The 25,769-nt window shown below is 43.4% G+C and overlaps 1 protein-coding gene across 2 annotated transcripts in view; it reads left to right on the top strand.

Moving 5' to 3' along the window:
- Positions 1 to 25,769, top strand: part of ATP8B1 (ATPase phospholipid transporting 8B1) — a 102,172-nt gene that overhangs the window by 8,214 nt on the left and 68,189 nt on the right. The window lies entirely within an intron of this gene.

The raw sequence follows: 25,769 nt of genomic DNA, 5'->3' as shown, positions 1-25,769 counted from the left end.
TATATCAGCAGGGAATACTCGTGGGCTTGGAAGCTTACGTAATAGAGCAAGGATACTTACTATTCCATGTGTTCATAAGGAAAATTGGAATAGGGGAAAAGCATACTTGCCTGTCTGGTATTTGGCAGAGGTACTGTTGTTGGGAGTGAGCCATTCTGAACTCTGCTATCTTTAGGATCAGTGGGCAGAAGCCTTCTCCTGACTACTCCTGCCTTTCCCAGATACCCCTCTCCTCAGTGCAATTGGCTCTTTTAGTGGGAAGATAAAAAAACGGTCTCTCCAGATTTGTCAAACTCCAGAATGTATAAGATCAGGGCAAACCCCACCATTAACCACAGGCTTTAGATAATAATCAACCCCCCCCCCCGTGTAGTAATTATAGTAACTCATGCCGTCCTTGGTAGGGTGCACTCAGGGTGGAGCCTCAGGCTTGTACTGTATGGTGGCCACTTATATGCCAACTTTGGAGTTATCTGAAATGAGAGAGCCTCAATTGAGAAAATGCTCCCATAAATCTGGAGGGCATGTTCTTAATTTGTGATTGATGGGGAGGGCCCAGCCCATCATGGGTGGTGATATCCCTGAGCTGGTGGACCTGGGTTCTTTGAGAAAGCAGGCTGAGCAGGCCATTAGGAACAAGCCAGTACGAACCAACCTTCCCAGGCCTGTGCATCAGCTCCTGCCTCCAGGTTCCTGTCCTGTTTGAATTTCAATCCTGACTTTCTTCAGTGATGGACGGACAGCCATGTGGACATGTAAGCCTAATAAACCCTTACTCCCCAACTTGCTTTTGGTTGGGGTGTTTCATCACAACAATGGAAACTCTAAGACATAGGTAAATCCTCTGTAATTCTTCCTTCAGTTTTCTGTGATCATCAAACTACTCAAACAACAACAAAAAAAAAAAAAAAACTGGCCTATTGATCCTCCCCAGCCCCACCTCCCACCTCCCACCTCTAAGACAGTGTTTCTCTGTGTAGCCCTGGCTGTCCTGGAACTCATTCTGTAGACCAGGCTGGAGTTGAACTCAGTTATCTGCCTGCCTCTGTCTCCTGTGTGCTGGGATCAAATGCATGTGCCACTACCGCCTGGCTCTGGTCTATTGGTTCTTAAAGGATAGAAAAAGAAAGAAGGTAAGGGAGAGGAAGAGGGAGGAAGAAAGGGGTCTCATGCATCTTTTGGAGGCCCATAGAAAAAGAAGTCCCTGATCCCCAGACCAGGATCAGGGAGGCCAGAACCAGGCTCTGCAGTCAATTGAACTCAAGCTCTGTGTGGTTACTTCTTAGAATCACAGTCAGGTCAAGAACTGTGATAACCAGAGCACAGTAGAGTGTGTCTTGGTCCAGGAGGCCACGCCAGACTACTGCTGTTCCATCTGTTACTTCAGTGATACCCGTGTTTGTCCATCCTTTTCCCCCTTCCTCTTTACTCTGCTGTGTCCAGGTTCTCTCTGTGTGGAACTGGTGCCTCAAACTCACCAGCCCCCTGCTTCAGCCCTGGTGCCGGCTGTGTGCCTTGCCTGATTTCTAATCCTTGTTATCTCTTACTTTGAGAACTTCTCTTTGGAGTATTTCCTGGCAGTAGAGGTGACAACTCTCCTGTGACTCCCTGTAGCAAAGTTGTCTAGTGATGGTGCTCCTAGTGAGCCATTTCAGTTGGACAAAGTGACCCTTCTCTAGGACATGTTTAGATCCAAGTACAGACTTAGGGGGTGTCTTAGTTAGGGTTTTGGTAAGGTCATACCTCCTAACAGTGCCATTCCCTGGGTCGAACATATTCAAACTACCACAGAGAGTGTGAATTGTTTCTACTTGTCTGAGGCATATGTTTCTTTTCTAGAAACAGTTCTTGGACTGTTTGGATTTTTACCATAGAAGACCTCAGGTGAACAAAGAGGCTGTCCTGTAGCTGCATTTTCTTGTTACGTGTTGCACAATGAGCCTTTGGGGAGTAAAGTCCAGATGGGCCATTCTCCAAGCTGGCTTTTGTGGAAGTCACTGACTTTTCCTCAGTGGATACCAGTGTTCAGTTTAGGGAAGTTCAGAGCAAAGGTGAAGGCGGTGGCAGGTTGTTCATGGGAGGGCCCTTCTCAGACATCGCTGGAACTGATAAACTCTGTTGCTCAGCATGGACCGGGATCAGGACTTTTCCCTCTGCCTGTCCTCCAAAGATGTGCTGGTCAGTTTTCTATCCCTAAGGTAACAAAACAAAACACACTCGAGGGGGGAAATTTTCTAAAGGAGGAACAATTCATTTCCTCTCACTTCCAATAATGTGGACCTGAGACAAGGTCACAGATTACAGTGGTAAATGGACAGTGTCATTTAAGGCAACTGATAGCTTTGGTGGATGGAAGACAGAAGGCCAGTGGAGGGCCCAATACCTGCTAGCGGACAGCTGAGACTTTACCACCTACCTGCCTTGGGGGATGTTTTAGATCCAAACCATAATAATAGTCACCAAGACAGAATTTGTTCAGACGTCTCTTCTGCCTCTGCATTATTCTAGAGTGTGTTTTTGAGAAGACTTGGTTAATTATGATATCATCTGAATTCCTGAACTCATCTGAACTTTCTCCCACTTACGTTTCTGGGGCTGATTAGCACCAGTCTAAAACCATGTGTGGCAGGGTACACCTGCAGTTCCTGCACATGAGGCACAGGGGCAGGTTGATGACAACTTTGAAGTCGGTGTGGGCTACACAGGGAGACCCTATCTCATTGAATGAAAATCCCTAGGTGGGCTGGAGGGGGCGGGAGAGGTACATTTTCCTGTGAATTTTTTGTATGGGAGAGGTTGAGAAAAAACTACTATAGCATTGGCCCCTTTCTTGTTGGTGTTAAGGGGTTTGGAATATTTGCCCTTTTCTAGTGTCTAGTCCCTTTGGGTGCTAGTGACAAAGTGAGAGGGCCTCCGGGCAGCTCTCCTTCTGGTTGGGAAGGGAGGGTGGGAGCAAATGGCCTTGAACCTTAGCTGGTTTGTAAAGGGCAGGATTGGGAGTGGGAGTTGCCAGCAGAGCAGGTAGACCATTCTGAGTCATCCAGATGACTTTTCCTGGTCTGTTTCCTTTTATGACCACTTTATATGACTTGCCAACTATCTGCTGGGGATTAAAGGTTCACCGAGTGATCTTTTTGCTATTTTCCCTGCACGTGAATATTTACTTAGCTGCCATTATTTGCATATCATATCATAGAACGTTTGCCACCTTTGATAGAAATGGTTTTTGGGGAAGGGCCATGGTTGGTAAATTCATACTAATATTATTTTAGTCCTGGTTCACTTGAGCCTTAAAGGAAAGCTAGACTTGAATCACGTGGAAGAGCTCTGTTTTGTCTTAGAGAACAGAGAAGGGATAAAAGCAGAGCATGGCAGGATTTATAGATGCATTTTAATAGTATTTCTGAAATGGTGGTACCTGCCTCTAATCTGAGCATTGTGGAGGCTGAGTTGGGATGATTGGATGTCTCAAGCTAGCCAGACATGCATAGCAAGACTGTGTCTCAAAAAAAAAAAAAAAAAGTTTACATACATATATTTTCTTCTTATAAGAAGTTCTCCAAACAGTGACATCTAGTGATTTCCAGAAACTAGAAAAGGGGGAAGCATAGAAGAGTACATGTGATAAGGGGCGGGGGTGATCTACATTTCTGCTGATGGTCACATAAAGAAACACAGGAGACAGGCACAAAGCAGCCAGTCCCCACACAGAATGAGTGGGAGCCTGAAGGGAGGATGAGCAGGACCACTCCTCCTATGTTAGATTTAACTCTTTGCACAGTTTTGGTTTTGTGGAGAGTGGTGTTGTTTCATGTTTAAAAGATGGTCTAAATCAACAATAATAAGAAGGTGAGACTCTCGGGCTGGAGAAATGGCCCAGCAGTTAAGAGCACTGACTGATCTTCCAGAGGTCCTGAGTTCAATTCCCAGAACCCGCATGGTGGCTCACAACCATCTGTAATGGGATCTGATGCCCTCTTTTGGTGTGTCTGAAGACAGTAACAATGAATTCATAACAAAGAAATAAATCTTTTAAAAGGGGGGAGAGCACCTAAAAAGCAAGAGGAAATGAATGACCCTATTTGTATGGTTGGTGGCCCTGTTTGGGGGAAGTCATGAAACCTGTGGGCCATAGGTCCTAGCTGCCTGCTGTAGGCTTCTAGGGACTGGCCTTGCTATTAGAACCTGGTCCCAATTAGGCTCGAGTTCTGACTTCTGACCCACCTAGATGTGAAAAGTGGAGTTCCATGTATCTATAGTTACTCCAGCCACAATGTATTCCTTGTTGTGTTGGATGGTACCCTCTACCCAGGAGCTTGAATAAGCCTCTCCCCACTTTAATTTGTCCTGTTGGGCATTTCTCTACTTGAGTTTCTATTGCTGTGATAAATGCCATGACCAAAAATATCTTGGGAAGGAAGCAGAGGGTTTATATCATTCTATAGTCTACATCTATCATGAAGAGAAATCAGGGTGAGGACTCAAGCAGGAACTGATCTGAAGCAGAGGTCATAGAGGAGTGCTACCTATTGGCTTGCTCCTGGCTTGCTCAGCCTTCTTTCTTGTATAACCCAGAGGCTAGTACTACCACAACAGGGCCCTCTCAGGCTTTCAACAGACCAGTCTGATAAGATGTTTTCTCAATTGAGATTCCTTCTTCCCAGATGATTCCAGCTTATATGAGTTGACAAAAACTAACCAGGACAAGTGTTTAATGATAGTGGTATGAAAAATAGCTAATCCAAGTGACAAAGGAGAATTACAAGGAAATCCCAACTTTTTAGTATGTTATATAGTAATATTAGGAAAGCAATTTGAAAAGAATAGATCCATTTTAGCACTAGACAAATGAAGATTTGGGGGAGCCAAGGTTCTCATTGAATAAGACAGAAACTGGGAGAGGGGTAAAGACATTGTCAATTAGAATTTTAGTACAGTTGTGGACTCATTTCTGTAAATGTGTGTCTGTAAAAGCATTCCAAATATTAGATGCGCATACACAAACACATCTGTATATCTGCATATAGTACATAATTCTGCCCATTACAGGGTGAAGAAGCAGTGGACTATCAGTAGCATGAGGCACATCTCTCACTAAGAGCTTCATCTCTGTTACCATTTTCCTTTATAATGAACCAGGGCTGGGGCTATAACGAGGCTGGAATATCCTGTTAGTGTCCCAAAGTATAGGAGTTCTCAAAAAACGATGACAACTTGTCGTTGCGTGTCTCTTGTAAGAACTCCTATTGACCAAACCTGGTTGGAACCTGATGGGCAATGAGGGATTATAAACCATAAGAGAAAGTGGGAACTTGTGCCTTCAGAGTGATGGACAGTCACTGAATAAAGAAACGAGAAGGGAGTCTGCATCCAGTGTGTAGTCCAAGCTGATGGGTGTGGAAGGGTGTTTGGGTTGGGAAGCATTATTGGATGGTACATGATAGGGACAATTCTGGAGGTACAGTGATGGCTCAGTTGTTAGGAGCATGTACTTGGAGAGGACACCTGTCAGGTGTCCCACAACCACCTGTGACTCTAGCTTTAGGGGTCCTAATGCCCACCGCCCCCCACCCACACCCCAACCCAGTGCCAGCACCTGGCTTCCATGGGCACCTGCATATGTATATGTGGGTATATATACATGCATACACGTGAATAAGAATGAGATTTTTTTTTAATTAAAGAAAAATATGGGGTCAGAAAGATGGCTCAGCGAGTAAAGATGGTCGCCACCAAGCCCAAAGGCCTGAACTTGATCTGTGGCGCTCACGTGGTGGAAGGAGAGACCTGACTTCCGCAAGCTTTCCTCTGACCTTTGAGTGCAGACATGGATAGAAATAAAGAAGTATGATTTAAAAAATAAAATGAGGGAAGAGCATAGGCAGGGCTCCGTGGCAGTGTATTGTTTTCTAGTATAACGATGTCCTGGGATCAAGTTACTGTATTCAAATGTATGAAAAATTAAATATATGTGTATATTATTTAAAAAAATTACAGATGAAACAATATGGCCATCTGAGAAATAACTGATTATAGAATGTATCTTGAACTAAAGGAAACTATAGTACAAATGGCATTATTAGGACACAGGACAAAGTAGGGGTTGTACTCATGTTAATGTTGGACTGGCTAAAGTTGGTAATTATACAATACATCTGTAAAAACGAGGTAGGAGACTGGCAGGTGTAAAAGAGTGGGACTTAACTATGTGGCTTACTCTAGATGGTCCAGGGAGGAGTGTGAATGTGTGTGCTGGAACTATCACAAGATAGGGCAGCCAGAGAATGTGTGCACTCGTGCAAGAGTCATGGAGACTGTGCGAGGCAGAGACAGCATCCGGGCACCTGTGAGTCTCATGTAGCTGTCCCTGGAAAGGCTCTGCTCCACCCTAGCTGGTAAGACTGAGTCGGCACTGCTGTCCCTCCATGGAGATCCTGGGAGAGTGTAGGATTGACAGCTTGACGGAGATCCTGGGAGAGTACAGCATTGACACCTCCTGGGGGTGGTTAGCTGCCACCTCTGCCCATACTTTCCAAAGAACTAGCAGCTAAACTTCCCCCTGGGAGCTGGCCTGTATAAACAGGAGAGGTGAGCACCTGACCAGGGAGGTGCTTGGCCTGAGAGTAGCAGATAATGAATTAATCAATCATTAAACATGCAGATAATCAAGAATAAACTTGGTTAAGTCATGGATGTGCAGTTGCCAAAATCGTAGGATATGATATCAAAGAGGTGAGTTTTTTGTTTCTTTGTTTGTTTACTGCAGATGGATAAAAAAACTGGACAGTCAAGTTTCTTAATAAAAGTCTTTCCTCCCCAAATGTCAGCATGGTTATATAACATATAAATTTTATTCTGTAAATGGGGTGCTGACCAAAAGACGGTTCCATAAAGCTGTCCCAATAGGAGTGTACCGTATGAATATATAAATGCACTCAGCCCTGGGTTCTCCGATTTACAATTTACACATTGTTGATAAACAACCAGGAACTATTTTTGTCTGGCCGGTGTAGTGTGACTCCTGCTGGCGTGGTGCACACAGTATATTGTAGCAGAGGTGTCAGATGTAAAGCCAGTTTCTGGTTCTGAAAAATAACACTGTCCTTCTAAAAAAAAAAAAAATCCCACATGTGTTTATGATGCAAAGATACCGCCTCTAAGACGCATTGCTGCTGTTCTGTGGTAAGTTCTTGAGTAGCGATCTAAAGAAGGTAGTAATGGATCCTCGGAAGGCAGCTTTGTCCTCAGCAGCTGCTCGACTGAAATATTTAATGTCTCCATCACGACTAGGGTGACACTTTCCTGCAGCCTGAGCACACAGGTTACCAGTGAGGCCTTCCCATCGCTATTAATGATTCAACAAGTAAAGGGCCATATGAGCCCAGCGTGGGCTGTAGTAACTTAGCCATTCTGAAGTGTCAGTTGGCAATGTGTTTGTTTCTCCTGTGTCAAATCCTCCCATGCAAGAACAGCAAGAGCTGATATTTGCTGTCCCTTCCTGTGAATCAAGCTCCGTCTCAGGAACTTCACGTGCATCCATCAGCCGTCGTCCCATCTCATCTCATACCGACAGCAAGAGGAGGCAGGCGTGTTATGCTAGATGTGATGGTGGACGTGCAATTCCAGTGCCCGGGAAAGAGAGGCAGGGGCATCCACGGCTACAGGCCAGCCTGGGATAATTAGTGAGCCTGGCGAGACAGACAGAGACACAGACAGAAACAGAGATAGACTCAGACAGAAACAGAGACAGACTCAGACAGAAACAGAGACAAATAGAGACAGACAGAGAGACAGACACAGACACATACAGAGGGAAGGGAGGGAGACAGACAGAAAGAGACAAAGACACATGGTGGTGGGGGGAGACAGACAGACAGACAGGGAGATGCATAAACACAAACACATAGAGAAAAGGGAGGGAGAAAGACAGAGAGACAGAAACAAACACACAGAAACAGAGAAAGACAGACAGACAGATGAGAGAGATGATGAGATGGAGGGGGAAGACAACATGACTTTGTTCATTTTGGAGATGGGAAATGGAGGTTTGTAATGTTAATTCTCCTGGGACCACACAGCTTTCTGGGGCCTGTTTTTGTTGCTGTTGTTCTTGTCGTTTTCCTGGTGTCTGTAATGCTGACCCTGGGAAATGAAAGAGCTTGGACTGGGCTCCAGTTTCAGTCTCATAACAACCCACCATGTGACTTTGAGAAATCTGTGGAGTCCCTTCTCGGCTTCACCTGTTCTTCTTTAAATTAGGGTGATTGTGATCATTTAAATCTCACACTTGGGGTCTGGGGTGGGATTTTCCGTGATTAAAAGGTGGGAACAGTGAAGTGAAGTGAGTCTTCAACAGAAACATAATCACAAACAAAACTGAGGTAATGCAGAAAGTTCCAGCTGGCCCGAAGAGCAAGCGTGCTCCCTGGTAGCCTGGCTTGCAGATATTGCTGCTTCCTGTGATGTTTACCCTTCGGGGAATGGTCAGATGTTCCTCACTCCTAAAAAGAGAGAAACTTCTTTCAGCTCTTTGTAAACTAAATGGCTGGTGTTGAGCACCGGATTTCTCAAGATAAGTCTGGCTACACAAAGCTTGTGGCACTTTTCCAGCTTCCCTCATGGATAGATAATACACATGCCATGTATGGTGATCTACTGCTGATGGGTTCATGTATGCTGAGAATGGCATGCTGCATTGCTTAAGTACAGCAAGACGTCAGACATGAAGAATATTAAAATCAGCAGTATCTGCCCTCCCTCATTCATGGCCGGGACCAATGCTGTTTTCATCTAGGGTGTCTCTACCCACTTTCCCCCTCCCCCTGAGCAAGCTCAGTCAGTGCCTCTTTGTTTAATCGGGTTTCGAAATTTGCTGTGTTTCCCTTTTTTCATATCCTGATGCAACTGTGAGAAGCTGTTTACTAAACAGACTTTGAGGAAAGCAAAAAAATCCAAGATCAGTAATTAGGTCACTAGCTGCAACTTTCCTCTTGGTGATACAGGAATGATCACGTTTCATCTCTTTTAACTGGGATCTTCTGAGCGCTTTACTCTTTGGTAGTCTGAAAGTTGGTGTGTATAGGACAAGGCATTTTAGATGGCCATGGTTCTCAGAAAGCTCACAGAGTGGACTGGGGTGTGATGACAGGGTTTGGATCAGGATCTACTAGACTTGGTTGGCTGGTTTTCTCTACGGAGAGAGCTCCAAGAACAGGGAATACAATGATGAATTCTGATCTCAAGTGTCTGTTTGGCAGTTTGTTATTAATATCTTCTGTGTGCCAGATACTGCTCATGGGAGTGGAGAGATGGCAGAGAGTCACAAAAAAGCCATTGCTTTGCAGTGACAGCAACTGAAAGAAGGGTTCTGATGAGAGGGATGACCTTTCATAGAGTGTGGAGTGTAATATACGAGCTACTATTTGATTTTCTGACTTGTTTCTGCTTGAAAACTGCAAAAATATTTTAAGCTTACAGTAGTTCACAATAAGCTAAGGTCTACTGGAAGAGGAAACATTAGGAACTCTCTGGTTACTCTTTGATTATATCCATCACTCCACTCCTCACACAGTAGGAATCTGACCGTGTTGTATGTGTTCTGTTAATTTCCCATGGGATCAAGCTTGCCAAGGACCCTACAGAGCAAGCGCCATGTCTCATAAATGAACAGCTGGGAGCTTACTAAGGACACTTTGCCCTGAATCCTGCAGGAGATTAAGTAGTACAAGAACAGAGATTGTTAGCACCTGCCCGACTCTTCTTTTGTCTCCAATTAAGTCTTTACCATTGTCTAGATTCTTCCCTAATATGTGGCCCTTAGTCTCAAGCTATGACAAACACCGTACAAGGGAGCGCAGGATTGACCAGGCAGAGTTGTTTGCGTGTAAATGACAAGCCATTGCATGCTGAATCTGAGGAAATCAGATGCTGAAAATGAGTTGAAGAGGCTTGTTGCCCTTTGAGCATCCCTGTGGGTGGTCAGAGGGTAGCAGAAGCTTGGCTGAACTCTGCAGTAGGCAGGGCTGAGTAGATAATTGCCTCTCCAAGTTTTTATGGCCATGTGAAACTATTAGTCTTCATAATGGAACACAACAGAAATGGGCTATCTGTAGTTTTTAGGCCATACCCAAATTTTAGACTCCCACTTGAGTGGTAGCCACTTGTGGCTCCCACTTGTAGCTACTTGTGGTAGCCACTTCCTGAGAATCATCGATTCTGACTTCAGAATACTATATTTGTATATATGTATATATACTATATTTGAGCTAGACAGCAATATGTAAACCATTTCGAATGACTCTTATGCTATTTCCAGTAACATTCAAATTATAGGTAGCTTTGAGACTCTTTAGATCCCCACCTATTTTGGTGAAAAATGCATGTAGTGAACTGCAGGGATCTACTACACCCTTGCTCTCCTCTGGCAGGGTGTATAGTCTACAAAGCTGGGCTAGGAAGTTCCCAAGATGCAGAAGGGAAAGAGCAGAGGTGGACTCTGTGCTCGGGTGAGGTTTCAGGCAGGACTGCCAACTGTGTAGGCCTACAAGGTGCTCTCCTTGATAGCCCAAATACCAGCTTTGGGTCTTGACTAGATCGACCCATTCACTGATGAAAATAACCAGAAAGCAGTTGTCATGGCTGCAGTATTTGAAGGGATGCCACTATGAGGTTAGGCCACAATCTACTTAAGTGCTTTCAAAACACGCTCTGACAATATTTTAATTAGCTTTACAGATATATAAAGTGAAGTTTAAATTTATGTGACATTGGAAGGCTTTTTCAATGGTTTCCTTAATTACCTAGTGTGCAGTCACTTTGGATTTATTCCTAGCGCCTATGTCCCTTTGCAAAGACTTGAAACTCTTCTGTTTATTATTTTAAAAATTTTTTTGAGTCAGGGTCCACATGTAGCCAGTCGTGTAGAATGACTTTGAACTTGCTGTACATATAGCCAATGCTGGCCTTGAACTCCTGACCCTCCTGAATTCAATTCTAGAGTTCTGGAACTATGGATATACACAACCACATCCAATACTTTTTATTATAATTTTGGTTGGTTGGTTGGTTGGTTGGTTGGATTTTCAAGTCAGCATTTCTCTGTATAGCCTGGCTATCCTGGAACTCACTCTGTAGACCAGATGGGCCTCAAACTCAGAGATCGCTTGCTTCTGCCTCCCAGGTACTGGGTCAAAGGTGTGCGCTGCCACTGCCCAGCTTTCTTCAAATTCTTATACCAACTTCATTTTCTTGCTTTCAAAAGAGAACTCTATAATCAAAAGAATTAATAATATATTGAAATATCTAGTTCAGGGCAACTCGAGTTGCTCCTTGATAAGAGTATATTCCTGGTACTGACTTGTAAAAATAATTATTTTAAGAGTTAAGAACAGTTGTGTGCTGTGCTGCCACAGGAGTGCTAAGAATCAAACCCATATCCTTAATCCCCCGAGCCCTTCTGTCCAGCTTCCTGTCAATGATTGTTTTTATGGACGACTGGGAATTGACACATTACAGTGGTAGTAGGCAGACAGTTTCTTGTACTGACAGGAAAGCACAGACCCCTAGACAGCCCTGCCAGAGCCTGCTCCCTCCCAGACTTACAGACAATAATAATGAGTCGTTTCCTAAGTAAAATAAAGGCTGAGTTTCCTGAGTCAGTTTAGAATTCTATTGTATGCCTTCACTAAGGACAGACTCCTTCTGCAGGGTGGGTGGGGGAGGGGTAGACAATATTTGAAGTTAGTTTCATACTATACAATGATATACAGACATAATAGTGTTAATGATAGTTGGACCAACTTTCTGAATCATTTTAGGATAACAAGAGTGTTAAAGAAATTGACTTTTCATTGTTGCTTTAGTCCAGTTACATTCAGGAAAGTCATCAGAGGAATGTGGAAGAATTAACAACCAAACCCAATCTTATGATGAATGACTTACAGTTTACACAGACTTAAAAAAAAACAAAACAAAACAACAACAACAACAAAACCCTGAATATTCTCCCTATACTTTTGAGTGGAGGTTTGGGCACTGTTAAATCAAAGTCACACCCCACCCTCGTCACCTCGTATGGATGCTTTCCCAAGGAAGCACACAGAAATTTAAAAGGGAAGCACCTACTGACTGAGAGGAAAAACTACCACAGTAGAAGAAAGTTCTAGAATAAACTTACTTCCCCCCCACCATCCCGTGACCATTTATTTTTTTAAGCGGTGGACTAGAAGACAGATTCATTTGGCACATCTTTGAGATCCCCAAATATTTAGAAATCATTTTAACAAATGTTGCTTTGTTTTATGGGTATATATTTTCTCTGAACATGCCTATTAGAATGTGTTTCTGTGCAAGCCCTGCGTTTGTGGTCAGGATTTGATTAACCAGTCACTATTCATACTAAATATGACTTTTTGTTTCATCTCCTCTAAATAACACTTCTGGGGGGGCATGTTTCATCATCCATTAATTAAAAGAGATAAGAGAAGGCATCATCACGTAGATCATCTATGTACACAGCTATGGGGGAAAGACGCAGAATGGCAAATCTTTAGCTCTAAACGTCCTCTGCTAGTAAGAATTAAGTAATTTTTAAAGCTTCTTAAAATTGCACCCAACACACTAGAGCTGGGGGGTGCGGGTCACATCTAAAAAGTAGGCAACCGAATGACTTCAGTAATGAAAGCGCAGTGTCTCAGCCCTCAAGGCTGGGACGTTGGCACACCCTTGATGGTTCCATTGGCCTGTGGCAGCTCCATTCCACTCTGCACAAGTGTACTTTGTGTCTGTCTGTTCCAGTTCTGCCATACTGGATCGAGGCCCACCATAATGGCCTCGTCCAACCTATTTACATCTGTTACAAACATATTTCTTTTTTGCCTTGTGCATTTTAGTTTTTGTGACAGGGTCTTCTGGGCTCAGCCCATGGGCTCCAGTGTGCATTAAAAGTTTGCTGTAGCAGCTTTCTCAGTTAGAGAACCTTCTGCATCACTGAAGCTAAGATGCAGATGTAGCAGAAATACCTTCCTAAGCATAGTGAAGAAAACTCTCCAGGAGGGTGTGGCCATTCGTAAAACTCATCCGACAACCCTAAGATATTACTCCTTTTTTCTCAGTTCCCAACAGGTGAAACTGAGGGAAGAAGTGGGTAAGTGTCGAGAGATGGGAAAGTTCACTGGGAAAGATTTTTACCTCTAACAGAGATACAACCGTGTGTCCCTGGGTTGTTTGTCTCCCGAGCTATAAACTAAATTAATTATCCTTGATTTAGCTTATGCCAAAATGGTATCATTAGGTATAATTAATGTCTCACATGTAGTGGTTAAAACCACAGGCTCTGACAAGGAACTGTATACCACCATTAACTACATGTCCTTGAGCAAAGACTTGGCCCTCCTGTAATGTTACTTTCTTATCTGTAAACCAGGGACGATAATTTTTATCTGTTCTAAAGAAATAAGATGATTCATGGCAACCAGTGTGGGAGCCTTGTGCAGACACTATGTAGTCAGCACTATGAAAATGCTCAACACTTCCATTACAGAAGGATACTGAGAGCACCAGAAGCCCTCTCTCAGAAGCATTACTTTTCAGTCTATCTTGTGCCGAGGAGACGCTTAGCAGAATTCTGTTAGTTGTTTAAAACCTGAAAGCTCCAGAGAGAATCAGTAGGAGACTCTGTAGCTCTTTCAAATCAAAGTATTTCTAAGGGACATGCAAAGCATCAGCTCTGTGTCCGCAGTGCAATCGGGCACAGTTCAGGTGTTCTACTGTCAGGAATGCGCTGGTGATCCAGTTGACCCCACAGTTTTGGATGTGAGTCACCAAAGAATGTTGGATGGGAATCACTGAGAAAAATGGTGTGTGTGTGTGTGTGTGTGTATGTGTGTGTGTGTGTGTGTGTGTGTTTGAGAGACAGGTAAAGATAAGTAGGGAAGTGGACAACCTCAGGTATTGTTCCTAAGGCTCCAGCTACCTTGTAAAATTAATTTTAATTTTATTTATTTATTTGTGTGTGCACATGCAAGCCTGTGTGTATCTGTTACCTTCATGCCTCTGTGTATGTGTGTGTGTATGTGTCTCTGTGTATGTGTTTTGAGAGTACACAAGTACCATGGTATATGTGTGTATATAGGTTCGAGAACAACTTGTAGGAGTCTTCCTCTCTTTTTGCTGTCTGTGTCCTAGGAATGGAACTCAGACTATCAGCTTGAAAGGCTATACCTTTTTACCCACTGGACCCACGGAGCCACCATCCCCTCCCCCACAGCTTTTGTGACTTGCTTTGTATGTACCAAGCAAAGACTAGACTAGCTGGCCAGTGAGCCCCAGGGATCTGCTGTCTGTGTCCCACTAGTACTGTCAACTTTTAAAGTCACCTTTGTCACAGGGCCTGTTAGACACTCAAGGTCGGTTGTTCTTAGTGATTGAATGGAGGTCAGTGCTTTAGGACCTTCATTGTTGTGTGGGCCAGCAAGGTCTCAGGGAGGAAGAGCTGGTACAGATTGGATTTCCTGTAGCTTGTGATCCTTGGAGGGAGGCTCTTTACACTTACTAATGCAAATGAACCAGGAAGGTCTAATACAGAGCATAAAGTCGGGTTGCTTTTCTCCTTCCCTGACCTGCAAGGCAGACATGCTCTGACCACAGATGCCATCTCAGGGTGCTGTTGCTAATCTCTTCTGCTGTTTCTACTTTGGTGGTTGTGTGCCAAGAGGATGATGCTAAGAGTGTTTGGGTAAGCATAATCCTAACACTCTGACAGAACTTTTCTCCTACCTAGATAGACTCTGAGGGTTTCCGGGACAAACAAACCTGGTTGAAACCTCCCTAAGTCAACTAGTTTCTCACCCCACATGTATTATTCAAAAAGAGACAGTCTTAAGGCACAGTCTTGGCCTTTTCTTCCCACTTAATACTAGAAAGGATTTCCCGTGTTTGCATTGTCATTTTTTAATGACTATATTGAGATAATAAAGGTGTCTAAAAACCTGTCCTGGCTCAAGGAGCTATTGGTTATTAGTGTTTTCTGAGGGGGGGTGCATTTTATTCAGTGGTGTAGCCACTGGTCAGTTGCAATGTTCCTGTAAATAACCTACCACCTATGGCCACATAAGCAACACTAGGTACACCAAAAGAAAAATGATGAAAAAGAGAAGAGGGGCTGGCTGGGAAGAGGAAGGGGACAAGAGAGGGTAATGATCAAAATATGTTATATACATATAGGAACAATGTCATAATGAATTCATTATTGGGTAAAGTTAATATATGCTAATAAAAAGTGCTAGGGGCTGGATGCCTCAGCAGTTATAAGTGTTCACTGCTCCTGCAGAGGACCTGAGTGTGATTCCCTGTCCCCATGCTGGGCAGCTCACAATTGCTTGTGACTTTAGCTCCAGAGGGATTCAGTGCCTCTAGCCTCTGTGGGCATCTGTTCCCATGGCCCATCCAATTTTCAAGCGGCTTCTGTTCCTGCTCTTCCACTAACAGTAAATATTTTACATGAGTTGAGTTCCTCTGTTAAACTGTTAGAGAAGTCTCTAAACAATAGTCTTGGCTCAGGTGTTCTTGATAAAAGAAGGTTGCATTGTTTTACATAGGGATGTGCAGATTTCTATGTGTATAGCCCAGTGTAAATAGGGGTGTGTGTGTGGGGAGACAGACAGTGTGTGCCTGTGTTCATCTTTACCTGAGCCAGCACTAGGCACCACTGTTAAATATTCAGCATAAAACAGTGGTGTCTTTCGGTTCACCCGCTTGCCCTCCTGTCATTACTAGCGACAATAACCCTCTCCCTGTCTGTCATTCCTGTTTACACACCACGTCTGCCCTTTTATTGAAACAAGCTGTTCCTGTTGAACCTGGACGGGGAGTGCAAATGCTCTCTGTGCCGATGGAAAGTGTTACATCTTAGGCTCTGGAAATCCACGCCAACGATGACATCTTCCTATGACACGCACAGCACACTGACTTTCAGCATCACAGTTTAGCGAACTCCACAGCTTCACTTTCCCCTGGAGGTTTTTCTTCCCTGTCTAGAACTGCCAGTTACAGTCTCCCCTGGACTTTCTATTGCTGAAACATGAAGATAATCTGAGAAACTAATTTCAGCAGCAAAAATAATGCATCAGAAAAAAAAAACCAGATGAATCCATTCTAACTAGCCTGATGAACAAAGTAACAAGTAAATAAATAAATAATGCTTTTCTCCTGACAACTTTGATCATTTATTATAAAAGTACATCCTGGATTGAGGCAGAGTCTCCAAAGTAAACATTTGGGAGGATAGTAACACCATTGCCTTCTGGGAAACAGGTCTTGTCTACTGTATATTTTTTCTCCATAGTTTTCCAGACAAAAGAATGGAGGCCCCACCCTGTCTTGATTTTTAAGCACATTTCTTTTTAGCTGCCACCACCATTGTTGCCTTTTGTTATGGAGTCAGCTTTCCACCCCGAGTGTTTCGGCTGATCGCTGCACCACAGGTGATTAGTAATAATTATTAACAGTAAGATTGCTTTAAGATAAAAATCTCTGGGACCAGGAGCCGGTCAGTGTCCTGTGGCTTGACATGCCAGGCTGCCGCCCCCGCCCTCACTCAGCCCTAGCAGATGCTTGATGAGAGGCTCACATTCCTTCCCTTGGCAGGCACTGTCAGTGTTACATGGACTCCCAGAATTGAGGCATTACCAAGGCCACGTGGGCTGTGGAGGGCGACTCCATACAACCTCTAAATCTCCTCTGGCTCTTTGAACTGTACTTTCCTGCCTCTGCCACTGTGTTCTAGTTCTTCCTTGTTCCTGAAAATCCGCCCTCCTTCCCTCCCTCCCTAAATTCCTCAGCACTTCTGTGACTCCCATATGGTCAGATCGAAAGTACAGAGAAAGGGATCAGCTGCGTAGAGCACTCTTACAGCTTGCTGTCTTTGGACAGACCAGCCTGTAGATTGGAAATTTGATGCATTTTTTTTAAGTTCGTCTTTTCCTTTACCCAGGCCTTTCTTGTGCCTCATGGTGCTCTCTGTAGGTTTATAGTTTGGCTTTTGAATTTCTCTCAGAGACCCTTGTGTGAAAGGCTTGCCCAGCCTGTGTCAATATGGGGAACTGGTTGAACCTTTAGGGGGTGGAACCCTGCAGAGGGAAGTTAGGTCCTAGTGAGCATGTCCTGAAAGGAATATTGGGACCCCGCTCTTTTCCTGTCTTGTCTATTTCACTTCCTGGCTGCTATGAAGTAAATGAACCACCTTATCCATGTATTGCTACCACAATGTTTTGTCTCATCACAAGCCCCCCAAAACAAGCTAATGACCGTAAATGAAAGCAAATCTTTCTTCTAAGTTGAGTGTGTCTCGGGTGTTTCGTCATAGTCACAGAAAGCTGACCTATAGTTGAGACTTGAAGTCCTTGAATGGTAATGAAGCTCCAGTATTTCCTGGACAGATCTTCCATTGCGTTGACTCCACCCTGCTCACTGGCTCACAGCCCAGGTGGGTGGAGAGAGAACTGAAGTCCGAATGACCCGACCACCTAGGAGCTAGGTGACCTTTGGCAACTTACTTGGCACTGCACTTATCTCATTGGTTGAATGGCAGTGCTGACACCTAGCCACATGCCTCAGACTGTTTCCACCACAACTATCAGGGACTCCCTAAAAGGATTCACCAGTATAAGGAGATGTAGGGGAACCAATGACAAAGCTGAGCAAAGAACCCCCCCCCCCCCGCCGCTGCCTTTACCTAGGGGATGAAGATGACCTGTGTTCTCTGAAAGGCCCAAGTGTGCAGGGTTTCCACACCCCTTTTCCATGGCTGTGACTCAGGATGAGAGTAGGGAATGGAATCAGTTCAGGGGTGGGCTTCTGGTACAGCACAGAGAGGCCTTTTGTCTTGAGTGGGTGAGGATTAGAGCTGGATTGTCTCCCCAGTAGTGATGTAATGGTGCCTTTGTTTTATGTTATCCGTCTTGGCTTCTGGGTTCTTAGGCTTTGGTTTGGAGAGGAAATAAATACAGTCCTGCATGTTCTGGAAACTGTAGTCAGATTGTTTTTCTAATATCATAAAGTTTTGTTTATATCTCTATCTTAGATCTATTTTATTACCATTGACTCGTGTGATTCCTTGTCTAATTATAGCTGTCAATGGGCTTGTCAGATTCTACCTTCAAGAATGTTAGGCATATTCCAAATACAACATAACATGTATCAGAGATAATTTAACCAGGATAAAAAGAGATTCCTATTTCCCATCAAAAGATAAAGACCTATAATACTTAGCTTTATTTATTTGTTTGTTTGTTTGTTTTTCATTGGCTTTTCAAGATAGAGTTTCTCTGTATACTGGAACTTACTCTGTAGACCAGGCTGGCCTGGTCTCTTGTTCTACTCAAGAGATTCTACCTGCTGAGTTCTGGGATTAAAGGCATGAGCCACCAACATAGGTGCTTAAGCTAACACAGGTCTGCCATTTCCCAATTATGAACAGATGTCTGGTAGAACGTAGCTGAATCCTCTGCTTCAGGGCCCCACACAAGACTTCATTGAAGGTGACATCTTACCTAGGGTCTCACTTGAAGGCAAGACTGTGGAGGAAACTGTCTTAGACTGTTTATAACACATGACAAAGAACATGTAACATAGGACACATAAATGCAATATGTATACTTATATATCATGATGAGTGTTCTGTTAAACACTATAAGCTAAAAGAGAAAAACTGTATTTTAGAAATATCCTCTTTTAGGCATGGTGGCTCTTGCCTGGAGGTTGAGAGAGGACTATGCAAGTTTGAAGCCAACCTGGGCTACACAGTGAGTTCCAGGACAGCCAGGGCTATAGAGTGGAACTGTCTCAACCATTCCCTGTTTTTTTTTTTTAAAGAAAGAGAAGAGGTTAAGAAGAAAAAAATGTCTTTTCTTTTTTGAAAACTTTATTAACCTATGAAAAAGACAAACTTGAGAGTGGGCAGAAATGAACATTCTGAGTCTGAGCTTGGGTCTTCCTGGACATGAACCAAGTTATACAACAAAGATGTTATTGACTGGGGCCATGGGCCTTTCCTGTGTCTGGGTTCCCATCACTGTTATGAATGCACAAGCCCATCTTGCCTAGTATTGGTAAAACTTTTGGTCTGTGCCTATTTATCTCCCATTTAAATCTAGAGTTCTGTAATGGCCTCAGAAATTCCTGTTTTCTTATTAATTCAACTCAAGGGTGTTTTGTTGTGAAGGTAGGAATTCTGACATCTTCTGCCTAGGTTCCTTTTTCTCCACCTCAGCCTGCCCTTTCCTGTTATGGTATGTGGGGGGGTGGGGGGGAGAGAGAGAGAGAGAGAGAGAGGGAGCAGTTTATTTATTAGGAAGGCAAGTGCATAAATGCTGTTTGTTAGAGGGGCAGATACACAAATTCTACTGTTTATTTCTCCTGTTTTCTGGGCAGTGTGACCTTGATAGCTATAATTCACCAAGACATGTGGAAGATCTGGAGCAAAATAATAATAATAATAATAATAATAATAATAATAATAATAATAATAATAATAATAATAATAGTAAAAAATCCTGCTATAGTAAAGCTTCTCTATGCTTCCTGCTCCCTACCTGTCTGCTTGTTTTAAGTACGTGTCTTAGTTACTTTTGTAGTGCTGGGATGTGGTGCCATGAACAAGGCAACTCATCAAAGGAAGTGTTTCATTTGCGCTTAAGGTTTCAGAAGGTTTACAATCCTTGATGACAGAGCCAAGACATGGCAGAAGAAACATCTGGGGGCTTATATCTTCATCAATAAGAAGGAGTGTCATTGAGACATAGCACCCACCCACAGAGACTTGCCTCTGGTGACACAACTCCTCCAGCAAGACCACACCTTTTATTCTTCCCAAACAGTTCTACCAACTAAGGATCAAGTATTAAAACATATGACCCTATGGAAGACATTTTCATTCAAACCACCACAATAGGTCTGCAGAGCCTAGTGACCAGCAGAGGACATTTCATTTGAGAGGCTGTCCCTAAAGAAGGCAGGTTTGTCTTGGGGTACTTCCCATATGGAGAAAATAAAGGAGGCATAGCCTGCCAAAGAAAATCCTGCACATTAAGGGTACACCAGAACCTGTTACTGTTTCATTACAATGATGAAATGCTTTGAGTTAGGGCCAACTTATAAGGTAAGCAGGCTTCATGGTTACTGAGGGTGAAAGTCACAGTGTTGGGGACTGATGTGCTGTCAATGTTCTTATCTCAAACAGGAAGCCAGACAGAGGCTAGGTGGTCCAGACTCAGGCTTTCTTAACAATCCTCTTCAGAGATCTAACTCCAGTCCTTTAGGGGAGCCTGATGCTCCCTTTAGACCGAGATTCTTCCACACCTGGGCCCTCAGGGAAATAAAATCCCTGTCTAAACCACAGTACCTGGTAGGCTTTGACACACTGTACATACTAAGAACCCTCTCTGAGGAAGTGGCATGGAGCTAAGAGACTTTGTCCTCTTTGGTAGATTTAGGATTTGTCTTGAAAGTCTTTATCCTTCTAGAACAAGGAGAAAGAAGGGAATAGAATTTAGCATTCACACACCCTGGGGCTTTCACAAGCTTTAGTTGCCTACATCAATTAACTCTTACCCCATCTGAGAGGCAACATTGTTCCCTCACCTTTTCTACGTGAAATGTGAGCTTTCAACATGCTAAATTATGCACTGAAGTTACCCACTAGTGAATCTTGAAACTGGAGTTCGAATCCAGGCCCATGTTCCTTCCTCCCCTCTCTGTCCTTCCTCCCTTCTTTTCTTCAGTCTTTTCTTGAACGAGCCCTCACAGTTTATCCCAGGCTAGCCTCAAACCTGTGTTCTGTCTGCCTGGGCCTCCCAAGTGCTGTACAGAATTGTACTGCCAAGCCCAGCCCCCATTCTGGCACAGGGGTTGGATGGAGAGGGATTGGAAGGCTATAATATAAACCTGAAGACCAGTGTTTGCCCCAGGAACATTGTCATTGTGGTATGTCTCATAGCATCTGTCTTCATTCCCTGACACCCAGCTGGTTCCTGGTGGCTTGTTGGGGATCCAGGACTCCTCAGCTAAGCTTTGCTTTTTTAAAAGTGGACTTGCCACATTCTCTTATCTCAGCAGAATATCCTATATTCTATAGTAACCAGAGTATCAGGATTTAAATGCTCTACCACTTTTAACCACCCAGTCTCTTGAGTTGGTGACTTTTGCTACAACTCTGCCTGTCCTGCTGATACCTAGAATGAGAATCCCAAGGGATGGGGCACTGGGGGAAGAGGAGGAGGATGTAGGTAGATTTGCTCTTAAGTCAAGTTGTGTTACTATTCAGGAAGATTAATTTTTTTCAATGTTCAGTAACATTAATTCTATAAAATTATAGTATTTATTCCAAGGCTGAAATCAAACAACTTTCTCTTCTAAGGTGCACACAGTGTGCACTTAAACTTTAAGCAGTGATAAATTAATGTAGCAATGTGAAGCCCACCCGAAAAACTGTAAACAATGTGGTGGCTCCTTGCAAGTAAGCTGACTGAGGCCATTTCTAAGGATAGAACATAGGACTGAAAACTGCTGACAAGTTAAAAAGCAAAGTATAACTTATTGTCTATTTGCTGTTTCCTTTTTTCTTTCCCCCATCCCTCCCCCCCCCTCTCTCTCTGTGTGTGTGTGTGTGTGTGTGTGTGTGTGTATTTGAGACAGGGTCCCATGAGACAGTCTGGCCCCCACTGCTAAAGCTGAAGCCGCTCTTGAATTATTGATCCTCTTTGCCCTCCCCTTCCTACTGCTTAGATTACAGTCATACGCTGTTGCCCATTTCTGTGGCCCCACTTGTTAGCCAAGCACTCCATCTATACATCTTCAGCCTTTCTGTTTGTTGTTTGAAACTAGGTTTCTCACAGTCCAGATTAGCTGCAAGCACTATGTGGCAGCCAAAGCTATCCTTGAACTCTGTGTGTCCGTGGTGTGTGTCAGCCAGGAGTCAGCTCTCCACCTAATTTGGGGTGACAAGACTTCTTGGTGAACCTGTAACTCTCCAGTTTGACTAGTGAGCCCCAGATATCTGCTTGTGCCTGCCTCCCCAGCACCGGGACTCTTGGAACACAGTGCTGTGCCAAACTGGATTTTACCGCGTGTCCTGGGGATCTGAACTCAGGTCTTGGAGTTTGTATGACAACTGTTTTACCAACTAAACCTGCTCCTTGACCTTGAACTCTTGAGCCTTCTGCCCCCACCTCCAAAATGCTGAGATTACAGGCCTGAGCCACCACATCAAGCTCTGTTGTTCCTTTTAGAACATGATTATACTATACAGGTTAAGGGGGGAAATGCCATCTTGGGGGCTAGCATGATGGCTCAGTACTTAAGGGTGTTTGCCAGCAGAGCTCATAATCTGAGTTCCATCCCCAGGACCCACATGATGGAAGGAGAGGACTCCTGAAGTTGTTCTCTGTCCTCGACATGTGTGCCCAAGTACACACACACACACACACACACACACACACACACACACACACACACACACCCCTCTCTCTCTCTCTCTCGTTAATAAAAATACCATCATATTTGTTTGTGGATGTGTAGGAAGGTCCACAACCACAGCATTCTCACAGCAAGAGAAGATGCTACTGTGTCATCTTAGTGGTCATCTGTTGTACATCTTTTCTGGTTACATACCCAAGAAAGAATGAGGGCGGTAACACCCCCAAGTCAAAATGGCAACTCTTGTTATTAAGGGACATTTTCCCTTAATATCTACTTTACCTGGTAGTAGTTTATTTCTCATCCCCAAAACGTGTTCTATTTATTCAGTTTGTTGTGAATTTTATTTGGCTTTGGACATTTGATGTTGACTAGTTGTCTTATTGATTTTATTTAATTTCATTATAGTTTTAGGGTCAGCAGGCTTTTTCTATAAAGGGCCAGAGAGCAAATAACTTTAGGGTTTGAGACCTCATGGTATCCATAGTGATTACTGTAGTTTACACTGTTCCTGCAACCATAGGCAATAATACCTAGATGAATGAGCAAAGATGTTCCAATAGGACTTGAAGAAAGTGGGCAATGGGCCAAGTAGAGCCCCTGGGCTATAATTTACCAACTGCTGTCTAGACTACGAGTCCCGTAAATACAGAATCAAAATTACATCCTCTTTGGCAGATGTGGCACCTGGCCTGGGATATTGTGGTTGGGAAGAAAGGTTGGTCCTTACATGCAGTGTCTTCAAAACCTTACTAGAAGCCCTGCTATGTTTCCTATGCATGCTAAGGTTTTTTTTTTTTTTTTTTTTTTTTTTTTTGATGGTCTCAAAAGAACCAGCCCCTGACAGATGTCTATATTTCTAGACTTTTGACCTTGGCTGTTTTATTGGTTTGTTTTCTTTACTAAGTTTTAAGTTTTGAGCCTTCATCCAGTATTGTTGGAATCTGATAATACCAGGTAAAAGATATGAACTGGAGGTCGATAGCAAAGAATGTGGGTAGGAAACACTTCTCTTTGGTATCTTTGTCTCCAGATCTTTGCCCTCTGTGTCTCCAGATCTTTGAATGCCAAATATGTGGCTCTGGGTTCCTGTAGAGCAGTGGTTCTCTACCTTACTAATGCTGCAACCCTTTAATACAGTTCTTCATGTGGTGTGACTCCAACCATAAAATTATTTTTTTTGCTACTTCATAACTGTAATTTTGCTACTGTTATGCATTATAATGTAAATATCTGTGTTTTCTGATAGTCTTAGGTGACCCCTGTGAAAAGGTCATTTGATCCCCAAAGAGGTCACAATACACAGGTTGAGAACCACTCCAGTAGTGATTGTGGTCTAGTCAGGTTCCTGTGTGTTCATACCTGTGAAAATGCTAGGAAGGACACAAATAATAATGCTACCCTCGGAAGTGGGCAGGTACCCACTTGTTCCACATGATCGGCAGACAGGGACTTTGACAGTGTAGTCTGAAGAATGGGAATCATTCATGCTCAGACTGAGGGAAGTGCGGGATCAAAGGCCCCGAGGCAGGGAAGAAATGTTTGAACTGAGCAACTCTATGATGTGGATACTGTTATTTCATCTTACAAAGGAGGAGCTGGAAGTTTAACTGCTGAGCATCAATCAGGACCCTGCTCTCCTTCAGGGGAGAGTATGAAATATTAAAAAGTGGGAAGCCACCAGCTAGAAACATTTTTAGGTGGTAAGATACTGCAAATGTTTCTACTTCAGCCATAGCCCTGGACACGTTGATTAGTAATGGACAAGGTGTAAGTAGCTCACCCGAGCAGTCTGCGGCTTTTTCAAAGAGAGTGTATGATGTTTATATACTAGCTAAAGCATAGATGGTAATGTATAATAAAACCAAAACAGGTTAATTAATGCACAAGTGACACCCAGGGATCAATAAAACCACAGAAATGTGAAAAGAAAAAAAAATACAAACTCCACAATGAAAATCCAAACCAAACCAAACAAAACCAACCAACCAAAAAAAAATGTCTACTGGCCATTGACATGTTTACTAAAAAAAAAAAAAAAAAAAAAGCATGCTGACTGGAAGGAAAGGGTCATGTCCATGATTAACTTTTAGGCATAATTTGGAGCAGGAAAAAGTGTAAAGTCTGGATGAGCCCTTCTGTTTGCTGTTGCCAATAACACAAGAGCTAACAGGGACTACTGGATAATGCTTACTGAGACCCACTAATTGGAATACTCTGTATGCATCATTCGTTTTTTATCTCTGTATGTCTGCATGACCAAAGGCTCGAGGGTGCCCTCTGGCCTCCAATTCCCTGAAGCCAGAGTGGCAGGTGCTTGTGAGTCACCCAGCGTAGGTTCCAGGAACCAAACTTGTGTCCTCTGGAGAGGAAGAAAGTACTTTTAGCCCCCAAGCCCTCTCTCCAGCCCAAATCTTTATACTTAATGCATGCCAGGGGCCAACATTTGCATCAGTAACTGTGACCATTCTGTTTATATGGACCTACAGCTCTCCTTTTCCCCATAATGCATTGTGGCATCACTCAGTGCTCTCTCTGACAATCATGTTCCAAATCAATGTACAGTATTCCACAGAATGAGCACCAATTTATTTGTATAGTTGACACTCTAGATACCCGGCTTGCTTCTGATTTTTACTGTTTTAAATCGCACCTGACTTTTTTTTATATGGATCCCCCCACCCATATTAGACTTGAAAAGTTCTTACACCCCCATTCATATAAATGCTATTCTAGATGTACAGGATGCTGGGTTTGGTGTAAAGCATGCACTCAAGTCAAGAGATCCTCTGCAAGCAACCGCCACCTAATTAAAGTTCATAATTAACTATAGCACAGAAGTAGCTTATAAATGATATTGCTTGGAAACTTGATTGGATTTTGTTACAAGGTTTTTTTTTTTTTTTTTTTAAATATTCCAGAGTCTTGATTTCTTCTCAGTGGGGAACTAGTAAAGACACCTTCTTCAGGGTGATAGGAAACTCTCAATGGAGCAGTGTTGATGAAGCCTTTAGTCCAGGGACTGGTGCATAGTTAACACTAAATGAATGCGGGCTGCTACTGCTCACAATACTCAGTACATGGCTTAGGTCAATAATGGCAGGCTGTATGCCTGTCCTCGAGTAACCCAAGGAATTTGTGTAAATATTTTCCCAATATAAATATAACTCCAAGTGCCCTTGTTTCTAGTGTAGAGTTACTTTCTGCAACAGCACACCCTCAAACACATTCTAGAGAGGGAGGGAGGACAGTGGTGGGAGGAGGGCAAGAGATGGAAGGAGTATGTGTTCCTTGTTGCA

The sequence above is a fragment of the Micromys minutus genome (genome assembly GCF_963924665.1).
Source record: "Micromys minutus genome assembly, chromosome: 8".
Lineage (NCBI taxonomy): Eukaryota > Metazoa > Chordata > Mammalia > Rodentia > Muridae > Micromys > Micromys minutus.
The sequence above is the reverse complement of the archived record's forward strand: the minus strand, read 5'-3'. Positions and strand labels throughout refer to the sequence as shown.